This window comes from Chrysochloris asiatica, unplaced genomic scaffold (genome assembly GCF_000296735.1).
Source record: "Chrysochloris asiatica unplaced genomic scaffold, ChrAsi1.0 scaffold00204, whole genome shotgun sequence".
NCBI lineage: Eukaryota > Metazoa > Chordata > Mammalia > Afrosoricida > Chrysochloridae > Chrysochloris > Chrysochloris asiatica.
The window spans coordinates 2,181,770-2,195,956 of record NW_006408722.1 but is presented as its reverse complement, the minus strand read 5'-3'; the positions used below and the strand labels follow the sequence as shown (position 1 = coordinate 2,195,956).

The window sequence follows — 14,187 nt, the reverse complement described above, 5'->3', positions numbered from 1 at the left end:
GTGCTGTCGCATCAGTTCAGCTGGTGAGCTTGAACCACCGACCTTGTGCTTCAAATGGACCTTGTGGTCCAGTGCATTAACTCAAGTGCCACACATTAAAGAGTTAGTAAAGGCATGCATAAATCCTTGTAAATTGAGAAGACTCCAGTCATATGTAAATCCTCCCAGCTCAGTTGTATTGTGTGATTTCTTTGTTCAGTGACCTTCAGTAGCTCCTTAATTTGAAGCTAGTTCCTTAGCCTGCTTACAGTATGACCTCAACATCTATTCCAAATTTGTTCCTTGCTCTCCTACATATCAACTGAACTAAATTGCATTTTCTTATAGTGTGCTCTACCTTTATCTCAAATGCTCTTTCCCTCAAGACTTGTTGCTGCACTCTCTCTCCTTACTTGTCTCTTGTCATTTTCACAACTGTATTTCCAATGCCTGGTAAGAGTAACCATTCCCATGCCCTCTGAATATCTCTAGTTCACCCTAAGGCTCCCTCCTCACAAACCCTTCTACTCAGCCTTCTAAAACACTGTTGTTGTTACATTCTGTTAAGTTGGTTCTAACCCAGAGTGACTCTGAGGATTTCTGAGGAGTGGCTGGTGAGCTTGAGCCGCCATCCTTGCAGTTTAGACCAACTTTGCAGTCCAGCACATTAACCCACAGTGCCATGCCAGGACTCCAAAACACGAACTGTATGATAAGCAAACTCACCTATATGTTTGCTTTTTTCACATTGTTCCTTCTCAGTTGATGGAAATCTCTGGTAGAATATGACACATGTCACATATGTCAGTGTTAAGAAAGTAGATTGGCATTTTATCATTTTTTTCTGCCTTACATTTCTACAAATCTAGTCCTTGTGTCTTCTACCATCTAGCTGGAGTTCCGGTGTGGTGCTGCAGGATAATGCACTGGCACTACTTTATGTACATTCTTAACATCCTCATTCTGGGTACACCTAGGCGCCTACTGTCTAACTCCAAGATCAATGTGAAACACAAGGTCAGCAATTCAAACCCACCAGCCACTCCTTGGAAACCCTATACTGGTTTGCTATGAGTCAACTTGAAGACACTTACCAACAACAACACCTAGTTACATTCACCATTATCTTCCCTTTTTCATTACTAACATCTACTAGTTTTCTATCTCACTGCAATAATAACACCTACTGGACAGTTGCCTAACTCCTGACATCATTTTAGGTAATTTCAGTCTCCACAGAGGTGATCTAGTCGAGCACTATGCTCCCCAGCTACCCACTTCCTTGTTCACTCCCTGAACCTAATTGTTCTTGTTGTTGTTAAGTACCATGAAGTCAGTTCCGACTCTTAGTGACTCTGTACAGGATTTCCGAGGTTGTAAATCTTTACGGGAGCAGAACGCCTCATCTTTCTGCCATGGAACCGCTGGTAGTTTCGAACTGCTGACCTTGCAGTTGACAGCCCGATTCGTAACCACTACGCTACCAGAGCTCCTTCTGCACCTAGTAGGTACCAGAAAATATACTGTCTCCAAAATTGTCATTCAAATATCTCACACTCCTAGCACTACCTAGCAGTCCCTCTAGGCTGCTTGTTCAGGTGCCTTTGCTGAAGTACTACTTGAACCTCTTTGAAACCTCCAGTCTACTCGTCACTCCTAGTTTACATTTACCCATCCAGCCTCCAGCCTCCATTTCCCTCTTTTCCATGTTGTTGTTGTTAGGTGCCATCCAGTCGGTGCCGACCCATAGCGACCTTATGCACAGCAGAACAAAACACTGCCCAATCCTGGGCCAACCTCACTACTGTTGCCCTTCTCCAGTGACTGGTCCCTCCTGACAATATGTCTAAAGTATGAGAGACGAAGTTTGTCCATCTTGGCCTCTAAAGAGCACTCTGGCTGCACTTCAGTTGTTATTAAGTGCCATGCAGCTTGTACAGGGTTGCTAAGCTACAGCTGGTGAGTTTGAACCTGGCTACCTTGAAGTCCAGTGCTTATCCTATAGCACCACAGTAGGACTCCTTTACAAACACTCTCATGCAAATAAACTTAACAACTTTGCTTTTCTCTTATTCTCTCACACTCTAAACACCCTAATTTTAGGTACACCTAAGCCACCTATAGATCTGTGTTGGAAGAGGTGCAGCCAGAGTGCTCCTTGGAGGCCAAGATGGCTAAACTTCATCTATCATACTTTGGACATATTGTCAGGAGGGAACAGTCGCTAGAGAAGGATGTCATGCTGGGTAAGATGGAGGGTCAGAGAAAGAGAGGAAGACCCCCAAAAAGATGGATCAGCCAGGTGGTATCATTGATGGCATCAAGTGTGGCAGCGGTAGTGAGGTTGGCCCAGGATCGGACATTGTTTCATTCTGCTGTGCATGGGGTCGCTATGAGTCAGTTCCGACTCAATGGCACCTGACAACAACAACAAGCCACCTATTGTCTTACTCCAAGAAAAACACATTATAACCATTGAGTGGGCCACTATCCTTGATCTCAGTCTCTCACATTTTAAATTCAAGCTCTCAGATTTAATTATCCTTCCTTCTCTCTGTTGAACATTGTTATCTTCATTTTTGTGAAGTTTGAAATTGATCTCTCCTTTCTCCTTCTTCTATGTCAGATTATCTTATCACGCCTGTCCCCTTCTCCATATTCCCTTCTTCCTTAGTCTTCCTCCCCACCCTTCAGTGAAGAAGGCAATACAAACATATTACTAACAGCTAGCAGCTGCACTTACTCCATTTTTTAATGTAACAATGTATTTACTCTGAGTAGCTGAAGCTTCACTTTTCTTCAGAGGCAACTATAGAATCCAGTACTCCCCTCCCCCCTACCATTCACTTAAAAAAATGAAAACACACATTTGAGTGTTTTCTGATACTATCGAGCAGATAAAAGGAAAGAAATATACTTTGGCTAACTGGGTAGATGAAAATTGGGCCATCAAGTACCTAAAATATTAGCAGTCTCTAACCAAGAGCTGATACGACATTTACTAGCAGATTGTGTAGCATGGTTTAATATTTCTTCACACCTCCTTTCTGAATATAGATGTGTTCTTAATCTGATATCCAGGATTGCATATTGCTGACAATAGACACTGAGGCAATAGTATTATATTTTCTGTATAAATAGAAGATTTTGAAACTCAGCTTTTTTTGTTGAGAATACACATAGCAGATATTTAACAATTTCTATGTGTACAATTCTTTGACACTGGTTACATTCTTCAAGTTTTTTTGTTTTGATTTTTAAATTTTTTATTGTTGATTGTGTGAAGGTTTACTAAGCATATCATCAGTTTTAAATTCAGCAGATTATATACTTTTTTCATTACAATGATTAAAATTCCCTCCAAGTACCACCAGTTAATACATCTGTATTTACATACTTATGTCTGTTCACTTTAACTATTGCATTCTTTCGTGGGTCTCTCAATACCCTTATCTTTCTTCTGTTAACCTCTCTTGTTGTATATTGCCTGCCCTATCATCCACGTTAATGTGTGTCTCCCCTCTAGCCTATACATAATCCACCATCACTCCACCCCACCCCCATAGCCATCATAGATTTTCTTATTAAGAAAATCTTAACTTTTTACAACATTGGCATCAACAATATTTGTCCTTTGTTACTGACTAATTTTATTCGGCATAATGTCATCTAGGTTCATCCATGTTATGAGGAGTTTTGCTGATGCATCGCTATTCCTCAGCATAGCATAGTATTACAATGTGTAAATTTACCAAAGTTAGTTTAACCATTTCTAGTTGATAGACATTTAGACTATCTTCATCTTTTTGATGTGTCTCTTGTAAACTGCATATTGAAGGATCCTGTTTCCTTATGCATTCTGCCACTCACTGTTTCTTGATTGGCACATTTGATCCATTTACATTCAGTTTAATTTTCAAAAAACATGAGCCGATTACTGTCATTTTGCTGTGTATTTTTTATTGTATTGCAGCTGGTTTCTTTGTTCCACCAAATTTTGTGTGCTGAGTTCAATTTGTTTGTGGGTTTTCATTTCTGTTGTGTTAATGTTTACTAAATCTTTCTGATTTTTCTTTTTTAAATTTTGATGTACAGGTGTATTAATTTTCAGAATAAAGTACAGCTTACACTGTAATTTCTTAATTTTCCCTATTTCAAACAGTCTGTTTTATCTTGAAATTGACTTGACTTCCTTACCATTTAGAAGTTCTGTATTTATACTAGTCCCTCTTTTTGCTTTGTAGTTGATTTCATTGATATCTCTGGTTCACTATTTTCAGTCTTGTAGGTTTGATTTACTTTAAATATGTCTACATCTGGAATGAGTTCTGGATGGTATTGTCAAATATGGTTTGTCAAGTATGGTAATCTCAGGTTGTTGTTTGCTGTTGTTGGTTCTCAGTCCAAACAACACCCTATAGCATTTTTTGTAAAGTTGGTCTGGTCATTACAAATTCCTATAATTTCTGTTTATCAGGAAATGCCCTAATTTCACTTTTGTATTTGAAAGACAGCTTTACAGGGTATATGATTCTTAGCCAGTAGTTTTTTGTTTTGCTTTCAGAGTTTTGTATATGTCATTCTATTACCTTCTTGCTATATATATTGTTTCTGCTGAGAAATTAGAACTTAGTCTTATTGGTTATCCTTTATAGGTGACTCCTCGCCACCACCCCCCCACCCCCCAATCACTCAAACTACTTTCAGTATACTTTCCTTATCTTTGGTTTTGAAAAGTTTGATTATAATATGGCTTGGTGATTTTCTTTTGGGATATATCCTGTTTATATTATCTTTTCTTCCTCAGAAATGCTTCCTGGTTCTGATTCTTGGTCTTGTGTTTGAGTCATTCTTTCTTGTTTCTTCATGTGAGCTAATTTTTTCTGTTGTCTCTGGGGCATTGTGGGGTTGTCATATTTGTATTTAACTGATGACTGTATATTGATTTGTTCTTAGGCTATCACCTACTGTCTCCTGTGGGTGTGGTTAGAGAATGAAAGGTTTTACACCATTCTCATTCACCATTCGTGAACCTTAGTTTAGGGTGGGTTTGACTGGTATTGGCTTTTGTCTATCATTGATCAGTGGCATAGTAACTGGTACTGGCTCTTGCCCATTGGGTGGATATATAGAGGATATTGTTGTGGCTGGGCTGTGTGGGCATGGTTGCTGTCTCCTGCCAAATTGGCGGGGGTGGGGGGGATGCACACACACACATGAAAACAAAACAGAATAAACAAACAAGGAATCATCAATGAAAAGAGAAAACAATAAAGATAAAAAAAATAAATAATAAATGAAAACAGGCAGCAACCAGAAAGAAAGAATATAAGTATAAAGACAAAAAAACAAGGGAAATGAAGCTATAGAAGGAAAAAAAACAAGAGAGAAAGATAAAAGGAAGAAAAAAAAAATCATGAGAATAGCTAAAAAAGAAAAGAAAGACAGTAAAATGGAAGAAATATAAGAGAAAAAAAATAATTTAAAAAAAACTTAGAAAAATCAGGGAGAGAAAAGATGAAAAAAGATAGAGAGAAAGTAGTAAAGAAAGAACAAATGGGAAAAATAATACAAGAGGGGAAATGAAAAGCAGAAGGAAAAGAAAAAGTGGACATTGGAAAGAATTCAGGGGAGCAGAGTAGAAACAGGAGAAAGAATAAACAAATCTAGTGAAACAAAAAACCCAAACCTGTAAATAAAATAAAAACAGTGCAACTATTGGACACAGAGAGGAGAAAATTCTAGGGGGTGCAGCAAGCCAAGGATCTCACAATGTATAGTTCCTGGCCCTATGGGTGTTGGTGTTCTCTTTGTTCACATCTGAATCTAAAAATAGTTCACTGAAACCCTTACTTGAACCGGTTTTAGTGCCTGCAGCTGGACCAGGGTGACTCGTTACATGCTAATGTGATGGCTGCAAGTTCATAGGTCTAGAACTGAAGCCACCTGAATCCAGCCACCAAAGCAGTACAGCAGTCTTCTACCTCATAGCGGCGTGGATCCCAACCACATGGCTCTGAACACCCTGAGAGCAGGGTCTGCATTGGGAGTGGGTGAGGGTGGGAGCTAGCCACTCCTCTGGTCACCAGGGGAGCATGGGAAAAAAAGAATCGTATCTTTCCCGTCACTTGTGTGAATATGCTCTGCCTGTCCACCTTCTGTCACCAAAACTGCTTGCTCATAAGATGGTTGTGCCACATCTGGACAGCTGTTCACCAATCAGTCCCCCTCTCTTACTATCCGTGTTCAGCCTCTCCTCCCAGCAAGCATTCAACTCACTTCTCTAACCTTTCCTCTGAAATTCAGGGTTCCTATGAGGTTCAGTTTTTATCTATGTCTGTTTCATTTGGTCTCTCGTATCTTTGTTGTAGAGGGTTTACGTAGTATGTCTGCCTAGTCTGCCATCTTGCCAGAAGTCTACATTCTTCAAGCTTTGCAACCATTCAGACCCTCTTTTTTTCTGTGTGTTCATCCACAATTAACATAAACTCACTACCTCTAAGGTTACTGTCTCATCTTTCAAGGTGCTATTATCAATTTGATCCCGTGAGCTCTGGTAGCCTAGTGGTTACAAATTGGGCTGCGAACCTCAAGGTCAGCAGTTTGAAACTACCTGCTGCTCTGCGGGAGAAAGATGAGGCCTTCGACTCCCGTAAATATTTACAGCCTGGGAAACCCTGTTCAGGGTTGCTATGGGTCGGAACCGACTTGACAGCACTTAACAACAACAACAAGACAGTACTTAAAATAGCACAGTGATGAAGTCAGACATTTGTTACTAATTAAACTTAATTGTTATTTGATTTAAACAAGATTCCAAGAAATATTATTGTTTTAAGAATTAAAAGTTGTCTTTGCACTTCAGTGTAAAGAAAACAAAAGACCAATAAATAGCATCATGATAAATGGAGAAAAGATTGAAGTTGTCAAAGACTTCATTTTGCTTGGATCCATAATCAACACTCATGGAAATAGCAATCAAGAAATAAATTGACATATTAAACAGATCTGCTGCACAAAACCTCTTTAGAGTGTTCAGAAGTCCTGGTTGTGCTGTAGGATAAGCACTGAACTGATAACCACAAGCAGTTCAAATCCACCAGCCACTTCATCTAAGAAAGATGAGGCTTTCTGCTCCATCAAAGGTTTACAGTTTCTGAAAACTTATACAGGTTGCTATGATTCGGAGTTGACTCAGTAGCACCATAGGTAGGTAGGTAGAAAGTTATCTTAAAACTAAACACTAGTTTAGCTTAACTAGTAAAAAATGACTGTTTTAAAAGAGCATTGTGCTCTTTTAAAAACTATACAAATGGGACCAAATTGGCAATAGCAACGCAAAAGATTAGATAGGAATCTTAGGGAGCAGTGAGTTTATCTTAACGAGGGAATGCAGAAAAGGATGTGAGAGTGGTTGCACAACTCAAAGCATGTAATCAGTGTACTAATTGAAAATGCAGAAAGTGTTGAATTAATTTTGCTGTGTATATTTGCCACAACAACAAAATAAACTTTAAAGAAAGAAAAAGGAGGGGCCAAACTTGATGCCTTGCTCCTACAACAAGAACAAGTAGAAATAAAGCAGCCAAAAAATGCCCTCAGTCACTAGAAAAAATGGAAATAACAAAGATAGAGAAAATAATAAATGTAACAGATAAACAATATTTAGAAACAACATGACAATTAATTTTTTGAAAGATCAATAAAATAGACGAACAACTGGCTAAATTATCAAAGGAAAACAATGAGAAGATGCACATAACCAAAGTAACAAATAGGATGGGTGACATTACAGTATAATCAACTGAGATCAAAAGGAGAAAACTATGAAAAACTACTTCAGCAAATTTGAAAATCTGGAAGAAATGGGCACATTTCTAGGAACACATTACTTATTTACACTAACAGACTGAGGTAGAAAATTTGAACAGAACTATAACAAAAGAAAAGTCCTGGTGTGGTGCTGTAGGATAAGCACTGGATCACAAGGTTGGTTTGAACTGCAAGGTCAGCCCTTCAAATCCACCAGCTGCTACTCAGAAACTCTATACGAGGTCAATATGAGCCAGAACCAACTCGAACAACTTAACAACAGCATAGCAAAAGAAACAATAGAAGAGTTCATAAGAAACTACTGTCTCCCTTAAGGAAAAAAAAAAAAAAAAAAGCATGGTCACCCCTCAATTGGCTTCACTGGAGAATTCTACCAAACATTCTTGGAAGAGTTGATATTAATCACATTTAAATTATTCCAAAGCACAGAAGAAAGAATATTCCCAAATGAATTCTTTGAAGTCACCATAACCCTGGTATCAAAGCCAGCTAAAATTCTGTTGTTGTTTTTATGTGCTCTCAAATTGGTTCCAATGCATCATGACCCTATATATAACAGAACAAAACCCTTCCAAGTCCTGTGCCATTCTCACGATTGTTCCTGTTTGAGTTCACTGTTGAGCCACTGTATCAATCCATCTCGTTAAGGGTCATTTTCTCAAGCTCACCAACTGCTCCTCAGAAACCCTACACAGGGTCGCTATGGATCGGAAGGACTCGATGACACTTAACAACCACAAATATTTTACTGGAGTCCTGGTGTGGCACTCTGGGTTAATGCGCTGGACTACAAGGTTGGTTTGAACTACAAGGTCAGCGGTTCAAGCTCACCAGCCACTCTTCGGAAACCGTACACAGGGTCCCTATGAGTCAGAACTGACTCAACAGCACTTAATAACAACAACAGTGCTTTACTAGGAGTCCTGGTGTGGCATCGTGGGTTAATGCACTGGACTGCAAACTCGGTTTGATCCTCAAGGTCAGTGATTCAAACTCACCAGCCGCTCCTCGGAAACCTTATACAGGGTTTCTTTGGGTTGGAACAACTCAACGGCATTTAACAACAAAATTATTTACTAAGCTTGATGTCCTTCACCCAGATGGGCCCCTCCTAATAACTTGTCCAAAATATATGAGGCAAAGTCTCACCGTCTTTACTTCTTAGTAACATACTTCTAAGATAGAGTTGTTCATTCTTCTGCAGTCCATAGCCTGTTTATTATTATATTCTTCATCAGCACCGTAATTCAAGTATTCAACTCTCTGGTCCTCCATAGTCATTGTCTGGCAGTTTTTTCACATACATATGAGGCAGTTAAAAATACCATGGCCTGGATCAGGCAAATCTTAGTGATCAAAGTGGCACCTTAGCTTTAAAGAATTTTTTGGTGCAGATTTACCCAGTACAATATATCGCTTGATTTCTTAACTGATACGTCCATGGGTGTTGATTGTGGATCCAAGTAAAATAAAATCAACAAAATCCTATCTAACAGATTCATACATATACCGTGACCAAATGGGATTCATACCAGGTATACAAGGGTGGTTCATCATTAGACAAACAGTGTAATTCATCATATAAAATAAGGGAAAATAATCACAAGATCATGTCAACTGATCCAAAAAAGACATTTAATAAAGTTCAACAACAATTCCCCATGAAAACTTTCACCAAAAAAGGAATAAAAGGGAAATTCTTCATTATAATTAAGGGTAGGAGAGTAAGTCAAAAGTATTATTCTAAAATCATAGAAACCATTATTAAACAAAAATATCAGAATGTGAAGCTATTGTTTCTCAGCATAACATCCAAGTCTATCCACTTCTGAAGGTTTTGTTTCCATCCATCTACCTATACCTGAAGAATTCTGCACTTTTCAATATATACCTTGTCAAAATGGCACTTTAGGCATTCTTGAGAGACTGAAATTGAGTTCCTTTTAAATGTAATCTTGAGTTCAGAGTACAAAAAAGTATGAAGGGTCAAGATCAGAGCTCTAAGTAAATGGGTTTCTTAACAAAATTCTCATAGGACAACGTCAAAGGATGTGCAGGTACATTGTTGTCTTGGGGGAAAAAATCTTTGTGTAACTTTCCTGACCTTTTCCTCACTAGTGTATTTTCAGTTTTCTTTAAATCCCTTCATAATGAATACCCAAGATTATCCTGTGTGCTTTGCAAATGTCTGTCAAGATACTTTGTACTCCAAAATACAGTCACCGTAATCTGAGCTGACCTCTGTGCCTTGAATTTAACTGCCCCAGATCACTCTGATGCCACTGTTTGACTGGACCTTTCTTTTGAAAGCACCCTATTAAGACTAAGACAAGGGTATTGCTAAGAGAACTTGTCTGCAGCCACCATAGATCTCTTGTTTAAATACATTTGTTTGGAATGCACCTATCCATGTATGAACTAAAACCCTAATAGCAATGCTTTTTATCTCAATCTCATATATATAGGGCACAGTGAGCTAAAACATATTGGAAGACTTGATACAGTACATATTCCCCCCAGTTTGAAGTGTTTTTGACACCTTAACCCTTTAATTCTTAAAAAATAAGTAATTCCTGTTAGAAGTTTTAAAGACAGTGTATTTATTTCTGTGATCTTTACCTAAAGTGAAATGCAATTTGTTTCAAAAATAAACTTTCTGAAGTGGAAATCACGTGCCATGATGGAATATGTGGTATTTTTCTCCACAGTATATTTGCCTGGTGGGATACATACTGAACCACAAGGTTGGTTTGAACCATAAGGTCGGCGGTTCAAACTCACCAGCCACTCCTCAAACAACAAAAAGTTGGAATGAGTTGGAACCAACTTGACAGCACTTAAGAACAACAACATATGCTTAACATATATACCATTTTTGTCCCCATAAAAGTAACACAGGGTAAAAAAAAAAAAAAATAACACATAGTTAGATGTAAATTAAAAATTTCTCGGTCCTCAGAAGCCAGAGTTCATTTTTCATGAACCAGAAAAACAGAAAGCTAATGAAAGTAATAGGTTATTTTATAAAACAATTTAGAAATTATATTACTGAACATAAAATATAAAAGTGCTATATATTATAGCATAAGGAGCTCTGGTAGCGTAGTGGTTACAAATCGGGCTGCTAACCTCAAAGTTGGCAGTTCGAAACTTCCAGCCAGTTCCGTGGGAGAAAGATGAGGTGTTCTGCTCCCGTAAAGATTTACAGCCTCAGAAACCCTGTGCAGGGTCACTATGAGTCGGAACTGACTCCACGGTACTTAACAACAACATATATTATAGTGTAGCTCTTTTCCTATTTCTCTCAACAATACTAGTATTAGTCTTAGAATAAATGATAATACCACAATGCAGTCCTACATACTTTAAATGTTTAAAAGTCCAAAAGATGAGTCCTAGTCCATTTTCATAACATATACCTGTAGGATAAGAAGACCTGGTCTTCTAACTGCAAGATCTATGGTTCAAACCCACCACCAACCTTTTGGTTAAAACAGACTTTACAGTCCAGCTTATTATCTTGCAGCACCACATCAGCAGTGCAATGTTACATGTACCTGTGGCTTTGTTGTTGTTAAGTGCTGTCTAGCTGGTTCCAACTTATAGCTACCCTGTATAGGATTTCCAAGGTGCAGCTGGTGAGTTTGAGCCACTGACCTTGCAGATCAAACCAGTTTTGTGGTCCAGTGTATTATCCTGTAGTGCCACACCAGGACTCCAATTCCTAAAATATAAAGCAGTTCAATATTTCACAAGATTTGTTATATGTCCTTGTAAGTTATGATGATATTGTAGAATTCTATCCACTTCTTTCCACCACTCATTTGTCAGTTTGTCACAATGTGGTAACTTACTTGTTGCTGTGATGCTAGAAAGTATGCCACCAGTATTTTGAACGCTGGAAGGGTCAGCACTCAGATTTCAGCCAAGCTTCTAGACTAAGACAGACAAGGAATAAGGAAAGGTGGACTACTTCTGAATGGTTAGCCAATGAAAACCTGAAACATTGTCAGATGGCTGGTGGTGGCTGTGTGCCATGGAGTCGGTTCTGACTCATAGCGACCCTGTACAGGGTTTCCGAGGCTGAAATCTTTACAGGAGCAGAATGCCTCATCTTTCTCCTGCAGAATAGCTGGTAGTTTTGAACTGCTGACCTTGTGGTTCACAGCTTGATTCGTAACCACTACGCACCAGAATATTCAATATTGAATCACAGTGAATAGCACCAAAACACTGTCAGACATAGTAGAGGAAGATGAGCCACTCAGGTTGAAAGGCACTAAAAATATGACTGGGAAAGAACTGCCTCTTCAAAGTAGAGTTGACCATGCTGACATGAATGGAATAAAGCAAATGGGAGAAATGAGGAGTCAAAAGAACTGAACAGAGAATTTCAAAGGGTAGCTCAAGAAGACAAAGTCAAGTATTATAATGAAATGTGCAAACATCTGGAGTTAGAAAACCAAAAGGGAAAAACATACTCAGCATTTCTCAAACTGAAAGAACTGAAGAAAAAGTTCAAGTCTTGACTAGAAATCCTGAAGGATTCTTTGAGTAAAATATTGAATAATGCAGAGGGTATCAAAAGAAAATGCAGCGAATGAACTGTCACTGTACCAGAAAGAAATGGTCGCTGTTCAATCCCTCTAAGAGGTAGCATATGATCAAGAACCAATGGTACTAAAAGAAGAAGTTCCATGTGCACTAACAGCATTGGCAAAGAACAAGGCTCTGGGAATTGATGGAATACAAATTGAAATCTTTCAACAAACTGATACAATACTGAAGGCACTCACTCATCTATTCCAAGTAATTTATTTGGAAGAAAGTTACCTGGCCTAGTGATTTGAAGAGGTCCATATTTGTGCCCATTACAAAGATAGGTGACCCAACACAATGCAGAAATCATAGGACAATATGATTAATATCACAAGCAAGTAAAATATTGCTCAAGATAATTCAAAACTGTCTACAATCATACATTGACAGGGAACTGCTAGAGGCTCAAGTCAGCTTCAGATGAGGATGTGGAATGAGGGATATCGTTGTTGGCATCAGATGGATCTTGGCTGAAAGTCGAGAATATCAGAAAGATGTTTATCTGTGCATTTTTGTCTATGCAAAGAGTTTTGACTTTGTGGACCATGACAAACTATGGACAACATTGCAGAGAATGAGTATTCTGGGACACTTAATCATGCTCATGAGGAACCTGTGCATAGGCACACAGACAATCTTTCAAACAAAGCAAACGGACATTTAATGGTTTAAAATAAGGAACGATATGTGCCAGAGCTATATTCTTTTACCCTACGTATTCAACCTGTAAATTGAGCCAATAATCCAAGAAACTGGATTATCTGAAGAAAAGCATTGGCATCAACATTGGAGGAAGACTGATTAACAACCTGCAATATGCAGATGATACAACCTTGCTTGCTAAAAGTGAAGAGGACTTAAAATACTTACAGATGAAAATCAAAGACCACAGCCTTCTGTATGGATTGAACCACTGGACCACAAAATAACATCATGATAAATGGAGAATATATTGAAGTCATCGAAGACTTCACTTTGCTTGGATCCACCATCAACACTCATGGAAACAGCAGTCAATAAACAATGTATCACATTAGGCAAATCTGCTGCACAAGACCTCTTTAAAGTGTTAAAGAGCAAAGATGTCAGGTTGAGGACGAAAGTGCACCTGACCCTAGCCTGTATGTATGTGAAAGTTGGACAGTGAATAAGGAAGATCACAGAAGAATTGATGCATTTCAGTTATGGTGTTGGAGAAAAGTATTAAAGGTACCATGGATTGCCAGAAGAACAAACAAATCTGTGGTGAAAGAAGTACAACCAGAATGCTCCTTAGAAGCCAAGATGGCTATCGTTTGTCTCTCATGCTTTGGACATATTATCAGGAGGAACTAGTCCCTGGAGAAGGACATCATGCTTGGTAAAGTGGAGAGACAGAAAAAGAGGGAGACGCCAACAAGATGGGTTGGCACCGAAGCAGCAACAATTACCTCAAACATAGCAGCAATTAGTGAGGATGGTGTAGGATCAGATGGTGTTTTTTTCTGTTGTACACAGTGTCACTGTAAGCCAGAAGCAAATTGAAAGCACTTACGAACAACAGAAACCAACTTCATTGTTCTGAAATTGATCAAGCATACAGTCAAGATGCATTGATAATTACTAATGGTTGGAATGTGAAGGTTGAAATCAAAGATGAAGGATCATTAATTGGAAAATATGGCCTTGGTGTTAGAAATCATTCTGGAGACTACATGATAGAATTTTCAAGATCAACACCTTGTCCATTGCAAATACCTTTATTGAACAACATAGAAGGTGACAATACACATAGAC

The 14,187-nt window shown here is 38.5% G+C and overlaps 1 protein-coding gene across 1 annotated transcript in view; it reads left to right on the top strand.

The window, feature by feature from the left end:
• ITFG1 (integrin alpha FG-GAP repeat containing 1) overlaps positions 1 to 14,187 on the top strand; it is a 392,891-nt gene that overhangs the window by 98,151 nt on the left and 280,553 nt on the right. The gene's annotated exons all lie outside the window — the stretch shown is intronic.